This window comes from Leptonotus elevatus, chromosome 6, assembly GCF_054856555.1.
Source record: "Leptonotus elevatus isolate MCC_2025b chromosome 6, RoL_Lele_1.0, whole genome shotgun sequence".
NCBI lineage: Eukaryota > Metazoa > Chordata > Actinopteri > Syngnathiformes > Syngnathidae > Leptonotus > Leptonotus elevatus.
Window position 1 is genome coordinate 2,314,761 of NC_141244.1, and position 15,533 is coordinate 2,330,293.

At 40.7% G+C, this 15,533-nt stretch overlaps 1 protein-coding gene across 6 annotated transcripts in view; it reads right to left on the minus strand.

Moving 5' to 3' along the window:
• LOC147171791 (CUB and sushi domain-containing protein 3-like) overlaps positions 1–15,533 on the minus strand; it is a 499,351-nt gene that overhangs the window by 34,902 nt on the left and 448,916 nt on the right. The window lies entirely within an intron of this gene.

The following is a 15,533-nucleotide window of genomic DNA, read 5'->3' on the forward strand; positions in this document are numbered from 1 at the left end:
TGACACCTTTTTTTTTCCATGAATGATGCCACAAACATCTAAACAGTGCTTTACTTCTGTAAAACACTACCACCAACAATGAAAAAGTGTTTTTTGATAGCAAAATACGTGTAACAATTTGACAAAACAATTTGGTAAACTATTTACAAATGTGTGCAACTGTGGTACTATTTACAATTGTGTGGATGTTTAAACTACACGGTTTTTCTTTTTGTGATGTAAATTGTGTAAAACTCCCCTGCGTGCAAGGGGACGCAGCAGGATTTGCACCACAGATTAGTTTCACTGCGATTGCCCCTTCGCATGCACTTTCTTGCCGGCCTTTTTTTCCGGGGAGTAGCAGGTATATACTGCAATGTGTGTTTGGCTAATGTTGTCATCAAGTCTACTCTCAGGATCATGATACGGTGACCTTGTGTTACGTCTGGCTTCCTCATGTCCTTCAGTTCCTATACCGGGTGGTAAGAGATGTTCTGATCCATCTTATCCACTCCATTCATGGTGGCATCGTAGTCCAGAACCAGTGTCTTCTCCGTGATCAGACTGTACCCACTCCTCCGATGAATATGCATTGGACTCGGGGTACTCTATATCGTCCGATTGAACGTCCGCCTGTGCAGAAGTGCTTGTTTTCCGCCGTTAGCATCACTAGCCGGTGAGGCTTTACGACGCGATCGAAGCCGCCGCGTCAACGCTTCCAACTTCGGCGTCAACCTCGAAGTCACCATCATCATCATCAATGTGCTCTTTAGCATTGGTCGATGCTTTTCGTCTTTGAAAAAAATGCTCAAGCGTGAGCTGTTTGCAACCGGTCGCCATTTTCGCCTCCTCAGCCATTCTCCCTTCAGCACTCTAGTTCCGCCTCACGTCTTCTACTGACGCCTAACCGATCTTGTCCAAAGAGAGTCATCGCTGCCATCTAGTGCCCAAAAATAGGCTACGACCTGCTTGATACTTTCAGCACAGCTTGCCAAGGCTTTCCTCCACCCGTTTTTAAAAAACAAACAAAAAAAACCCATAGTGAACGTCTTTTAACGTCTTTGGCGGCACTCATTTGGATTTTACTAAACGTTATTAAACGTTTTTGGCGGTCAAATAGTTAAGGCTTTATACTGGCTCCCAGTTAGCTGTAGAATAGATTTTTAAAATTCTGCTACTGGTCTATAAATCACTGAATGGTTTGGGTCCTAAATATATTCAAGAAATGCTGATTGAATACAAACCCAGCAGGGCTCAGAGATCTACAGACTTGAGCAAAATAGTGGAACCCAGAGTTTGAAGTTAACAGGGTGAAGCTGAATTTAGCTGTTATACTGCTTACAAATGGAATAAGCTGCCAACAGAAGTGAAGTCAGCCCCGAGTGTAAATGCTTTTAAATCCAGGTTGGAAACTTATTTTTTTTTCCACACCCGCATACCTTTGATTAAGGTATTTTAAACAGTTTTAAATCATGTTTTGTTTTGTCATCATCATTGCTATTGTTTTTTTTATTATTATTCTTTTTTTTTTTTGTATGTGGGTGAGTATGTGTATGTGCGTGTGTGCGTGCATGCGTGTGAGTGTGTGTGTATTCGTTAGTTCACCAAAAACCTATTAAAAAATCCCATACCGTTCACCTAAACCGAACACCGCCGTCAGGAGACCCGAGGAAGGACCAAAGAAAATAAAATAAAGTGAAATCCAGCACCGACCAGACACCACCCACCGGGCCACCAACCAGAGTTCTTTACCAACCCCAGAAACATCTAAATTCCAACAAATCAGGGAGACCTCAAGAGACCAAAGGAGAGACTGAGGAAAGGAAGGAAGGACAGACGAAGCAGAGTGAGATCCACAGACACCAGCCTCCACCGATTCAATGACCTGAGGAAGAAAGAGGAAAGGCCCCGGTCGTCACTCCAGCGTTCTTAGTGAAAGCTAACCCCTGTTACTGAGTCCGCCAGCTCGCCGACTGGCGAACTCTACCCCTAAACCTTGAATGTGACCCCACCCAGTGTATATACAAGTGTGTGTGTGTGGTGCATTAAAATCGGGAGCAGGTGAACCGGAGCAGAGGGAAATGATATCCCCACGCTCCGATCCACCCACCTCCCAGGCATGTCAGTGAGTGTATGTGGTGCAATAAAAAAAAAAATAGGGGGAGGGGGGCGGCGCGGTGGGGACACGGACAGGGGACCGCAGCACTGCTCTATACTGTGGTCTGCCCCAACCGATGGCACCCCCCCCTCCCCCGACAAAACTAGTGCAGTGAGTTAAGAGGAGCGACCAGCGGGGCCCCCCCAAACCCCCACCCACCCCACCGGGACCCCGGCGGGCATATGGGACCAGTCCAGCGGGGCGATAGGGCTCGCCCCCCGGATACTGGGGCCCGCCCGAGGTGCCAGGAGGTCCACCGGAGTGGGGCGGGCACAACACCACATATAGTAAGTATGGACACAGTTTCCATCAAACGCTTTTCTGAGGTGGGACAAAAACAGAACAGTGGAAAAAAGACAGTGGAAAGAACCAATCAGCGAAGAGCAGAAGTTGGGTCTTTTGGGCACTTTCTATGTATTATTGACTTAGTGTAGTCATAGTATAAATATAACCGGCCTTCCGATGAACCGATGAAATGTGCACATAGCACTTCTCCCATCTTGTCGGTATAATTTTCGCTGTAGAGATAGAAAATAACGTGAAAACGCCGCAGAGAAATCAATGCATTAAAGTTAGACAGCCTTAGCGAGTGGCAATACAAGATGGCCGTCGATGGCTTCACTTCTCGCGACAGTGAGTTTGCGTCCTTGTAAGTCCATTCGAACTGTGTTTAAAGGAAACAAAATATTCTCATATATCTATAGTCTCTCCCAAGTGCCATTTTGAATGGACTTCAGCTGCCGAAGAGTGACATTGCTCACGAAGAATACGTCAGTCAGTCGGACCGAGGAGGCACACTGGGACGTGAAAGAAGAGACGGTAGGATCTTTCTTCACTGAGGGGGTCAATTGGGGCTAAAAGCAGGTTTTTAAATTACCGTAATTCCATTAGCTTCGTTACACGTACGTTCGCTAACAATCTTCGTGATGCTTCCGTTTGTTCCCTTGGTTTCATGATATTGAAAAAATGTGTCAAAGACATTTTTATTTTAGCCTCTTTTTCCATTTTGATTTTTCTTTTCTGTCAGGAAATTGGGAAGAGTGAATTTCACGAAGGTTTACAAGCGTACACTTCCGTCTTCTCGAGCTTTGCAATGGTGTTATTTTGCCTATAAACTCCAATAGGACAGTTTAAAAAAAAGGCACAAAGTGCACCTGTTGTTTTGTCATCCTTAAGGCTGAAAGACATTTAAAGAATGCTTGCAAGTTTTAAGGTGTGTACAGTTATGCAAACATTTCCAGCACTCCATTCACTGCCATTCAAATGACGGTAGCCACGCTTTTTTTTTTTTAAACCTAAGGTTCACGCATTCGCAAACGTAATGCGTACTTCGCTTATATTTCCTATGCTTTAAGGAAGGAAAGGTGGGTGGGGGGACAAGGTGTGTGATTACAAAATATGGCCAATCTGCTATAGCCGTTCAGATTGTTGCAAAGTCAAGTTCTGCTGAATGGAAGGTCTGGAGAATGAGATTAAGTTTTTGCTTGCACTCTTCCTCAAAGTCAAAATTACAAAAGGTATGTCACACAATAAATATCTTGAAAGCATTCTCACAATTAGAATATAGTCGAATCATGAATAGTATTTGGTGAAATCCAAGAGACACACCATTGATATAATTTTCCATATGCTCATTTCAATATGTTTATCTACAGAGTTACTGAGAAATGTTAAATTAATGTCACAAACAACCCTTATTTCTTAATGTTATTCTTTACTCATAACATTTTTTAGTATTGAACAATACAGGAGACCTTTCGGCAGTCACCACCTTCAAACATCAAGAAAATTATGTACAGTTACGGCATAGATACAGCATATAAAAAAGGGAAAATATCTGCAGGCAAAACCAAGCTCAGCATATTTAGTGTTCTCTGTGTGTCACTGTATGTGTGTGACTGAATGAGCATGAAAGGAAAGAGTGAATAAAACTTATTTTTACTAGCTCTCATTGTGCTCTCTCTTTGCCTTTTGCCTTCCTTGATGAATTATCAATGCCTCTGAAGTAATCAATAGGCAGTGGCCAGGTTCAAAATAGGCATTCCTGCAGACATGTACAACCTCAGAAAGTGTATTTTCTTGTTTTCTATACGTTGTTAGGAAACGTGGCTGTGTATCTTCATTTGTTGCTTGTGTTCAATTAAGTTAAAATGCATCATTTGCAGGATTTCAGAGTTACAAGTCAGGAAAAAGTGTTCTAGAGCAGGATCTTGACATTATTTCTATTCCATATGCAGCTCAAATATTTTGTGTGTGTCATAGAAAGAGCAAAGGCAGTCATGGGAAATGCATTAACATATCTAGTTGATTTAACATTAGATTTTAGGTATGAAGGACTTATCAGTTCGAAGTTTTTTGGTAAGCAATGCTATCTGAGATACCAACTGAGGCAACAACTATGTGAATTATGTTTAGAGCTTGTCGTACTTTACATGATAATAAAATCCTTATAGCAAGCTGAGCATAAATGCAATAATGCTGGCTATGCAAGGATCTGTTCTGCAAATACAAACCCAATTCCAAAAAAAGTTGTGAATATAAACTGAATGCAATTAGGTGGAAGTGCCAAATTTTTATATTTTTTATTCAGAATAGAACATAGAGAACAGGTCAAAAGTTTAAACTGAGAAAATGTATAATTTTAAGGGAAAACTATGTTGATTTTAAATTCCATGTTGTCAGCAAATCTAAAAAAAAAAGTTGGGGCAACAGTCTGCAAACGTCTGGGGATCGAGGAGACAAGTTTCTCAAGTTTAGAAACAGGAATGCTGTCCCATTCTTGTCTAACACGCGTCTCTCTAACTGTTCAAATGTATTGAGCTTTCTCTGTTGCACCTTCTCCTTTATGATGCGCCAAATGTGCTCTATAAGTGAAAGAAGTGGACTGCAGGCTGGCCATTTCAATACCCGGATCCTTTTCCTACGCAGCCATGATGTTATAATTGGTGCATCATGTCGTCTGGCATTATCGTGTTGAGAAATGCAAGATCTTTTCTGAAAGTGATGATACCTGGATGGGAGCATATGTTGTTCTTGAATCTGAATATACCTTTCTGCATTGACGATACCTTTCCAGATATGGAAGCTGCCCATGCCACACACACTCATACAACCCTGTACGATCACAGATGCAGGCTTATAAACTGAGTGCTGATAACAACTTGGGTTGTCCTTGTTCTCTTTAGTCAGTATGATATAGCGCCCCAGTTTTCCACAAAGAACTTCGAATCGTGATTCGTCTGACCACAAAACAGGTTTCCACTTTGCCACACTTCATTTTAAATAACCCCTGGCCTAGAGAAGCTTCTTTGTACTGTAGAGTTTCATCTGGCAACGGCGGCTGGCACGGTGGTTTGTGTTCACCCACAATGTTTTCTGGAAGTATTCATGAGCCTTTCCTGTGATTTCTCTTACAGGAGCATTTATGTCTGTGGTGCAGTGCCGTTTAAGGGCCCGAAGATCATGGGCATCCAGTATGATTTTTCAGCCTTGACCCTTACACACAGAGATTGTTGTTTTAGCGACCATGCACCAGTCTCCCTTTCCCTACAAGTTGATTATACCTTTAAACCACCATCTACATGGCGTTTTAACATCTCACTACTAAACGACGCAGAATTTGACAAAATTATAAGAAAAGAATGGGCAGACTTTTTGGAAATAAATGACTCTCCAGACCTATCTCCAGCTCTTCTCTGGGAAGCTGGGAAAGCAGTAATTAGAGGTAAAATTATATCATGTTCATCTTATAAAAAGAAACAGGATCAAAAATTAGAAAAAGACCTGGAAGATAAAATTAAACAACTGACGGATGAGTACGCAATAAACCCAAATAACCAAATATGGACTGACTTACAAAATACAAAAATACAGTTAGACGATATGTTAACTAAAAAGACAGAGTTTATAATACAACAATTGAGATACAACAACTTTGAATTTAATAACAAATCAGGTAAATTTCTTGCAAACCAACTTCAACGTAATCGGGAAAAATCGCTTATAACGGCTATTAAAGGGACAACTGGTGAATGTACACAATCACCAGAAGAAATTAATCAATTTTTTTTATAATTATTATCACAACCTATACTCAGAAACTAATAAGCCTAACCCAGAGCATATTGAGGCATTCCTCAGTAGCTTAAATATACCTCAGCTAACTACTGAATATAAAGATATGTTAGATGCACCACTTACTATAAACGAGTTGTACAGTGCTCTAGATAGTATGTCAAATGGCAAAGCACCTGGCCCGGATGGTTATCCGGCTATATTTTTAAAGCACTTCTGGTCAATGCTTGCTCCACTATTCTTAAGAGTAGTAACAGAAATTAAAACTAATGGTCACATACGCCCACACATGAATACAGCAGCAATTAAACTTTTATTAAAGCCAGAAAAAGACCCCACCCTTCCATCAAGTTACCGTCCGATTTCACTAATTAACACTGATATAAAAATTATCACTAAGGCTTTTACATCTAGATTAGAAACAGTAATCCCGACAATCATTCATAGCGACCAAACAGGCTTTATTAAAGAGCGTCACTCTACTAATAATATTAGAAGGCTCTTTAACCTTATTAGTATGTCACAGCGGCATGATAAAAATGCAGTTATTATATCATTGGATGCAGAAAAAGCTTTTGATAAAGTTAACTGGTCCTTCCTCTTTGCTGTTTTAAATAAATTTGGCTTTGGGAAGTCATTTATTCACTGGGTGTCAGTATTATATGATTCTCCTAAAGATACAGTTACTACTAATGGGATTATATCTAAGAGTTTTACTCTACAGAGAGGCACAAGACAGGGATGCCCACTGTCGCCTTTATTATTTGCAATATTTATTGAACCGCTTGCATTAGCCATATGCCAGGAAAGAAGGATTCAAGGAATTCACTCTGGGGTAACAGAACATAAAATTAATCTATATGCCGATGATATTTTACTTTATTTAGAAAAGCCTGCTACTTCGTTAGGGGAAGTATTTAACTTAATAACTAAATTCTCACAGTTATCAGACTATTCTATTAACTGGACAAAATCAACACTTCTACCTATTACAGAAAACTCATGGAACCCTGCAAGCCAGAACCCACACTACTCATTTCCTATTGGTAATTTAAAATACTTAGGCATAAAAATCTCACCTAAATTAACTGATTTAATTAATTTAAATTTTACTCCACTTCTGGATAGCATTCATAGTGACTTGGAGCGCTGGAATAATCTTCCTATTTCTCTAATAGGACGAATAGCCACTATTAAAATGAAAGTTTTACCCAAAATAAACTATTTTTTCTCAATGATTCCATTTAAACCTACGGCTAACTGGTTCCAGTTGTTGGACTCAGCCGTTACACAATTTTACTGGAATAAAAAAAAAGCAAAGATTAGTCTATCTACTCTTCAGAAAAATAAATCCAAAGGAGGTGTAGAGGCACCAAATTTTATGCACTATTATATAGCCAACCAGCTACAATATATTATTTTATGGGCACAACCCAATAGAGATACTAACTGTTGGCTGGAACTAGAACAGAAGGATTGTAATAACCTCAGACTCCTAGATTTACTCTTTATTACAACATCGATTAAGCGACATAACTGCTTTAAAAATCCAATGATTTCCGCCACCCTGACTGCCTGGTGGAAGGCACTAGGCACTGAAGCCCAAGTGGAGCCCTGCGGGCTTTCTCCCCTATGGCATAACCCCGACTTTCAAATTAACAACCAATCGTTTTATTTGAATGTGTTGGAGCAGAAAGGAATTACACATCTCCACCATCTCTTCTCAGATAATATGTTTATATCATATACATCCTTGCTCCAAAAATACAAAATAAAAAACGGAAACTTTTTACATTATTTGCAAGTTAAAAGTATGATAAAGAAACAAATTCCAACACTTCAGGGTACGCTCCAACCGCCTGTTTTAGCTAAAGATATTACCAAGCTTTCTCCGACAACAACAAAAAAACTCTCAAAAATATATAAGTTACTTTCATATACTGATAAAACGTCTTTACCCATCTCGAAATGGGAAACAGACTTGTCTATAGCGCCGGAATCTGACTTTTGGATTCAAGTTTGTGAAAACGTTTTTTAAAATGACAAAACACACAAATTTACAACTTATCCAATATAAAATTATTCACAGAACATACATTACTCAATATATGATGAAGAAAATGCGCCTCCTGCCCCCGCCCGGTTGGGGAGGGCCCCGCTGGTCGCTCCTCTTAACTCACTACACTAGGTTTGCACAATACACTTTTATAGACATATAGGGCACATAACACACTTTGGGGGGTGGGGTAGGGTGGAAACACCGTCTTCACCCTACAACTCCCCTCCAATTTTAATGCACCACACAACTGGGGGGGGGGGGCTTGTGGGGGTGCCATCGGTTGGGGACCATGGTATAGAGCAGTGCTGCGGTCCCCTGTCCGTGTCTCCGCCCCCCCCACCCCCCACCCCCTATCTATTTTTTTTAATGCACCACATACACTCAGTAACATGCTTGGGAGGCGGGTGGATCGGCGCGTGGGAATATCATTTCCCTCGGCTCCGGTTCACCTGCTCCTAATTTTAATGCACCCCACACACACACACTTGTATATACACTGGGTGGGGTCACATTCACGGTTTAGGGGTAGAGTTCGCCAGTCGGCGAGCTGGCGGACTCAGTAACAGGGGTTAACTTCCACAAAGAACGCTGGGGTGACGACCGGGGCCTTCCCCCGCTGGGCCTGGGGTTCGGGGGTGTCGGCCGTCCTCCGGTGCCCCCATCTCCCCTTCTGCCCCCGGTGTTCCGTCCCTCCACGCGGCGGGGGGTGGGGTGGGCGTATTTTGAAATACAGGTTGAAGTAGTAATGTTTTATTTCGTCTTACTACGAAGGAGCCGAGAGACTATGACGGTTATTGTTATGAATTTTGAGAGGATTACGGGGTGAAGTGGAGATTTTTTTTTTCCATTAAGAATCCAGGAGGTCATGGTAGCGCGCGCCTGTTTTTAAAAAAAATAAACAGTTTTGAAGCCGAAGGATTGCTAGTCTTGGTAGGCATGATACTTTTGCATTAGCATCTGTTTTTACACGTGATAAGTTATTTTAAAAAAAGCGCGCCCTGTTTTAAATTGAACAGTTTTGGGGGGTCAGATTGATCGCAGCGGGGCTTGGCTGATACCGCTGTATTTGCGATCGGGAGATCACGTGATTATTTATGTATGTTCTGTGATGTGTGTATGTTTTTGTGGGCGCCTGTGTTGTTCTTGTAAATTTGTTTAAACGTTGACGAATAAATTCAACCATACTACAAGTGAGACGTCACTGAAAACTACAAATGGAGGGCGATTTCGATCGTGACACCGAATGGTTTGACCTTAATGTACTTCCGGTTCATAGTGGGAACTTAAACTTAGATGCACAAGTTAAGAATGCTTTCGGGGTTGCAGTCGGAACCATGCGAAAAGAACGTCGATGAAAAATGAAGGAAACATTGTTGATTGATTGAATGGAAGGTTGTCGCTGGACAAATTGGTACGTGGAACTTTTGTATTTTCTTTGAATGGTGGGAGAGTCATACGGAATTGTGTATTAAGTGGATCAATATATGTGAAATGCTAGAATGCCTCCGAAATAAGATGAGCCGTTTACGGGTGATTTGTTTAAAGCTATTAACCCGGTTACTGAATTACCGTACAACACTGCGGTTTGAATGCTGCATGATTTGCAGATAGCGGATTGATAGAACGTAACCGTTTATTGTTTTAAAATGAATGAAGAGAGTGTGCGGATGTACTTGAAAATTGTGAAGGTGAATGTGACAGGACTGATGAAACTTCTAATGTATTGGCGAATAGCTATAAAATTGTTGACATTCAGGACAAGTTTGCTGATCTGACTTGTGCTGTTGGGGAGGTTATGGGACTACGTGACCTTAACACGACTGTCAAACTCCCGGAGGCTACTCCTAGAAAAATTGTGACTCGTTCTACAGTGGGATTGCAAGCTCCCATGTTGACGAAAGTGGATCCGGCTACCGGAAATTCGGCTACAGTGTATAAACCTTATTTGCCGGCTGATCTGTGTGTGATTGTGCAGAAACTGCCCCCGCTGCTGGGGGGGGGGGGGGGTGGGGGTTGGTTACGCTAGTTACAGAGAAGTGTGACGGGGCAGATTTTGACGGCTGGAGATATGCGTGCTCTTTTAACGGAGGTGTGTCCTTTATCTCAACTAGATGCGCTGATGGCTAATTCAGGAATGTCATCTTTGAGTGACGGTGAGGCATTGTCACGTGAGGATTATTTAACGCTGTTTGGAACGCTTGGCGGATTGTTTCCGTTTCCGGAGGTGATCATATCTGATTTGTTGTTTGCTCCAAAAGTTGATGAGGGACATGCGAAAGAAATTGAATCAAAAACTGACAAACATAAGACTACTGAATTACAATTGGCAGCTATACAATTACAAACTTTGAGAATAAAAAAGTAGACTTTTGCACTCCCGGCGTCTACTGTTGACTCATCGCCTGTGGTTGTTTCTGGGTGTGCTATGTATCAATTGAGATCAGCTATCAGCCAGGACCAGTGTTTCAATTGTGGACGATTTGGACACTGGGCGAATACTTGCCGACATCAACTACGTGGGAGAAGCAGGGGTGGCAGGCGTCTACAGGGCAGACGCGGCTATTACCAGCCAAGGGGACGTGGTTCACGAAATGTTCCTCCACGCCCGACTTCATCCCAGCTGCAGTATCTGCAGGTGCCAAATCAGCGGTTCCTGCCGCCACCTAGCGGACAGTTTCCGCAATGATGGACTCCAGTCAGGTTAAAGGACATTCAACAATTAATGATTTTGTGTCAGTGGGAAATGGTTCCACAGACAAGGCGGCGGAACAGGCAGCGGGTTACGGCCCAACATTACAAATGAGCGAAGGTGACTTAGAAAAAGTGTTGACAAATGATAAAACATAAAATGAGTAACAGTTTTTTAAGGATGTTGCTGAGTTCTTGTAGAAGAATATTAAATTAGTGTTTTTATTTTTTTAATGACTGAAATTGACAGTCTTTTATACTATACTACTTTTGATAAAGACGATAAACTTGTTAACTTTCTCTTTTCTGGGCAATTGAAACAAAAAGAATAATGATGAAATAATAGCATTTTGTATTTAAAATAATTATTCCTATATCTGTACAGCTGTGGCTGGATTTAGGATAGTTGAATAAGAAGTTGTAAATGTTTTTGAAGTCAACATAATAATTATGATGTTTAATATTTATTTTTTCTCTGAGTGTGTCATTTCAGAAACTGATGCTTAAGTTCCAATGCGGATGGGGGTTTGATGACTATCTGCAAACGGGATGCGCCCAGCTCTGCTGATACGTTGTATTTGCAAGTATTTCTAGTGGCTATTTTGGAGGGGCATTCTCAAAAAATAAGTTTGAAATATTTTTGAGAAAACAGGAAGTGAACTATCTTGCTATAGTCCCACCATCCTCAGTCTGGCATTTTAAATGCATTGTATCAAGAAGTGAGCATTTTTTTGGTCAGGTGAGCTCTCAGAAGGGACGATATGTGTCATCAGGTCCAAAATTGCAGACAGCAACCTCCAGCGTCTGGATGTACGTGACAAGAGTCAAAGAGCTTCACGCCGCAGCACAGTTATTCTCCTCCTGTGCCTACAGACAATCATGATGCTCAAATTCCTCAATGCCCAATGACTGTGTACACGCCTCATTCCAGTGACTTCTCCCCTATGGCTGTTTGGCCTCCAGAGGAAATCTCAATGCCTGAACATTGCCTGACACAGCCGCCGCCCTGCTGGCCAGGATTGAACATTGACACAACCGCCGTCCTGCCATCTGCTGGAGGACTGGACAAAGACTCCTAAAAAATGGAGGTCCGAATGGGGTGTGATCTTTGCTCAAAGAAATGCTACACGAGTGGTATGCAAGGCATTTTTAATGTGTTGGATGGGGAACTGAGATCTATAGCAAGGTATTTCAGGAAATTAAACACGACATATGTGAATTTGAAATGAGGGATTGGGAAAAATTAATTTCAATCTTAGTTCCTCTATTTTATTATTGAGAAGGGCCTACTAAATTTTTGCCTATTTTCTTGGGATAATCAGTTTCTGAATTGGTACAATGGGAATTTAACTAATACGATACGATATACTTTTGTTTTCCCTGTGGGGAACTTTTTCCTGGGCTTCGTCCAGCTGCAGTTAAAGTTAAAGAGGAAGTGCAGCATTAATTAGAAGACTTCCCAGAAGTATATGTTATAAATATATATATTATCTAAGTATATGTTCTATATACATAATATTGAATCATACATCTTATCATACCGAGTTACTGTTATTTAACAAATAACTGCGAGTTTGATGATTAATTTTCGATTATTATTTTTTTTCTCACAGCACTGTGATTTATGAATCCCAGAGATATTTTTGTGCTGTGTTTTTACGAGCCCCACTAATCGGTAGAAGAGGTGAGGTTGATTAGCAGTTTGAGAATCATTTTTAGTTTGCTTAAATCTAGGAGTATTGTTTTTAATTTTTAATTCTGCTTTTGATTATAAACCTAGGTAGATATTTGTAGGTATTGTGTAATTTGTATCCTGGATTGGATTAATGTGGTTACCTCTATTTTTTCATGTCCCCAAAGTTTTCACATACTAGTGTTTTAGATGATATCTGCTTGTGCAAATTTTTTGCAGTGTCCTGCAGCTATCTCGGTTGCCTCACAATCTGATTTTGAGAGTTGTGAATTTTACGACGTCTTTTGCGGGAGGCTATAGTCTGATAGTCCTTATTTATGAGCTAACGGAGTCTTGGTGTGTCTTTCCTTTGATGTACCATGCGTGTTTGTAAAGATCTGTAGATCTTTGCCAAAATGAGGGAGAAATGAACAAAAGGACAGTTCATGTTTAAGAAATTAACCAATGTAGAAGAGTTAGAAAATTAAAAACAAAATTAAAAACAAAATTAAAAAGGTTGTGGGGTATCGGCCTACACTCCAATTGACAGGGTGAGTTTGAATGGGATAATTCACAGTTTGAATATGAAGAAATCTACCAGAGGGAATCGAGCGGAAGCAAAGTAAGTTTGCAGCGGGAAAGAGGAAAATATCGCCAATGAAGGTAATTATATTATATTATATCTTTTATCTCAGAAACAATTGAAAAATGTAATGTTTGGAGCCCAGTGTTTGCAAAAGAGTATATATGATATGAATATATGTGAGCTTTTCCCGGGATGTCACGGTTCGGCCGGTCGTGAGATTCTGGGATGAGATTATATGATATGCTAGTAAAATGATTCCTTTCAGGATGGTGAAAGGCACAGTCATGCAAATTTAGAACAGTAAATGTCGTGGTAAAAAAATTACCTACAATTTTATGAAATCTATTTGAAAAATAAATAGTTACAAGCTTTGTCTGTTGTATTAATGAATGAGCGAATGCCATTCAACTCAATCAAAGGCTGGGCTCTATTTCAATGTCACAAAAATAGATATTTTCCTGTTCCAACAGCACAGTACCTACGGATCTTAATCAAATAACATTTACTAATCCCAACTAACAAAAACTATCAGGGTTTTTCCTCCAAATAAAATTTATGTGAGTTTATGAGAAGACTAAATAAACATGTTTCGCTCTCAGGTTGATGACGGAAAGGAGAAGGAGACAACATTCCACAATTGATCTACAAGGCTGCCGGAAACGTCCCAGGCTCAGCTATCTCATCAACTGATGATCATCAATCTTATCACCTCCAACTGGAAGCCACGTCAGCTGATGTCCCAATGTCCGGTTCCGGAGCTGCCGTTTGAGGACATCATTCGACCTTATTGAACGGAGGTCAAAATCAAGTGCCTTTTCTTGGGCAATCATTCCATTTAGAGTCACATTTTCGGGCAGAATAATCCCGGTGACAGATCGAAGAATTTGGGTAGTCTACCCCAGATTCTTAAAGAAGAAAAAACTATTGCGACACTCTTTCCACTCAACAAAGAACTTCATCACAAGATGGCTGAGAGAAGAGAAAACATCTTCAAACGCTGTCACATCATGACACTTCTTTCCATGTTAATCTGATTTGGTATTTTCTTTTAAAAAACAATGTCTAAAGGTGTTGAACTCTGAAGAGTTCAAATGAGGGAATGTTAGATTATTAACATTGTTTTTCTGTTTCAATTTATATTTTTCTAAGTGTTTTTGATTTTAGCTAGAAATGTTACAACTGTTCCCCATATGTTAGTTAATCTGTAGTCTTTTGTTCTTATCCTGGGGAAGTAAGGTTTCTGATTCAATCTAAATGAGGGGATGTCTGTAAATGCAATCAGAGGTCAGTCCATAAAAATCAATCCCTTGTGCGAGAAGGCGCCGGGGGCCAATTGTTTACCCACATCTATTGTGAGCTAAAGGAAGATAACCTAATTGTATTTCACTCTGCTGACAAGATGACAGGGGGGTGTCTAGACTTGAAGACTCTTGTCTTGGCAGGAAGTGCCACATGGGTTGCTCGATGTCTGTAGGGGCAAAAGGTATTTCTTTTTCGATGAAGGGGGAGGGAACTGTTTTTTTATAAATGAGTGAGTGTATTTTGAGAATGTTACACTTTTGGACCAGAGCTGTTTGAGCCAGGTTCTAAAGATGTCTTTCAGACTCTGAAATAAAGCTGTCAAACTTCTCCACGAGACTTCAACTTTGAATTTTATTTGACTACGCAGAAATCATATAAATTATTTCCAACATATCCAAACACCGTCTGTAATTAACTTTTGTTCACGCCAAACAACATGAGCTGTTTTCATGTCCTCCTCGCATGTCTTTAGCCTGCGCATCCTCTTAACTTCAACGGCAACAGTTGTCCAGCACAATTTGCAAACGATTGTATTTTTTGCATCATATCTGACCTCTTGTAACCAAACAGCCTCCACACGACGAAGATAGCTCACTCCCACTTTGCCGACAGAACTGGCTGCAGCTCACAATGTTACACTTTTTGGACCAGAGCTGTTTGAGCCAGGTTCTAAAGATGTCTTTCAGACTCTGAAATAAAGCTGTCAAACTTCTCCACGAGACTTCAACTTTGAATTTTATTTGACTACGCAGAAATCATAGAAATGATTTCCAACATATCCAAACACCGTCTGTAGTTAACTTTTGTTCACGCCAAACAACATGAGCTGTTTTCATGTCCTCCTCGCATGTCTTTAGCCTGCGCATCCTCTTAACTTCAACGGCAACAGTTGTCCAGCACAATTTGCAAACGATTGTATTTTTTGCATCATATCTGACCTCTTGTAACCAAACAGCCTCCACACGACGAACATAGCTCACTCCCACTTTGCCGACAGAACTGGCTGCAGCTCACA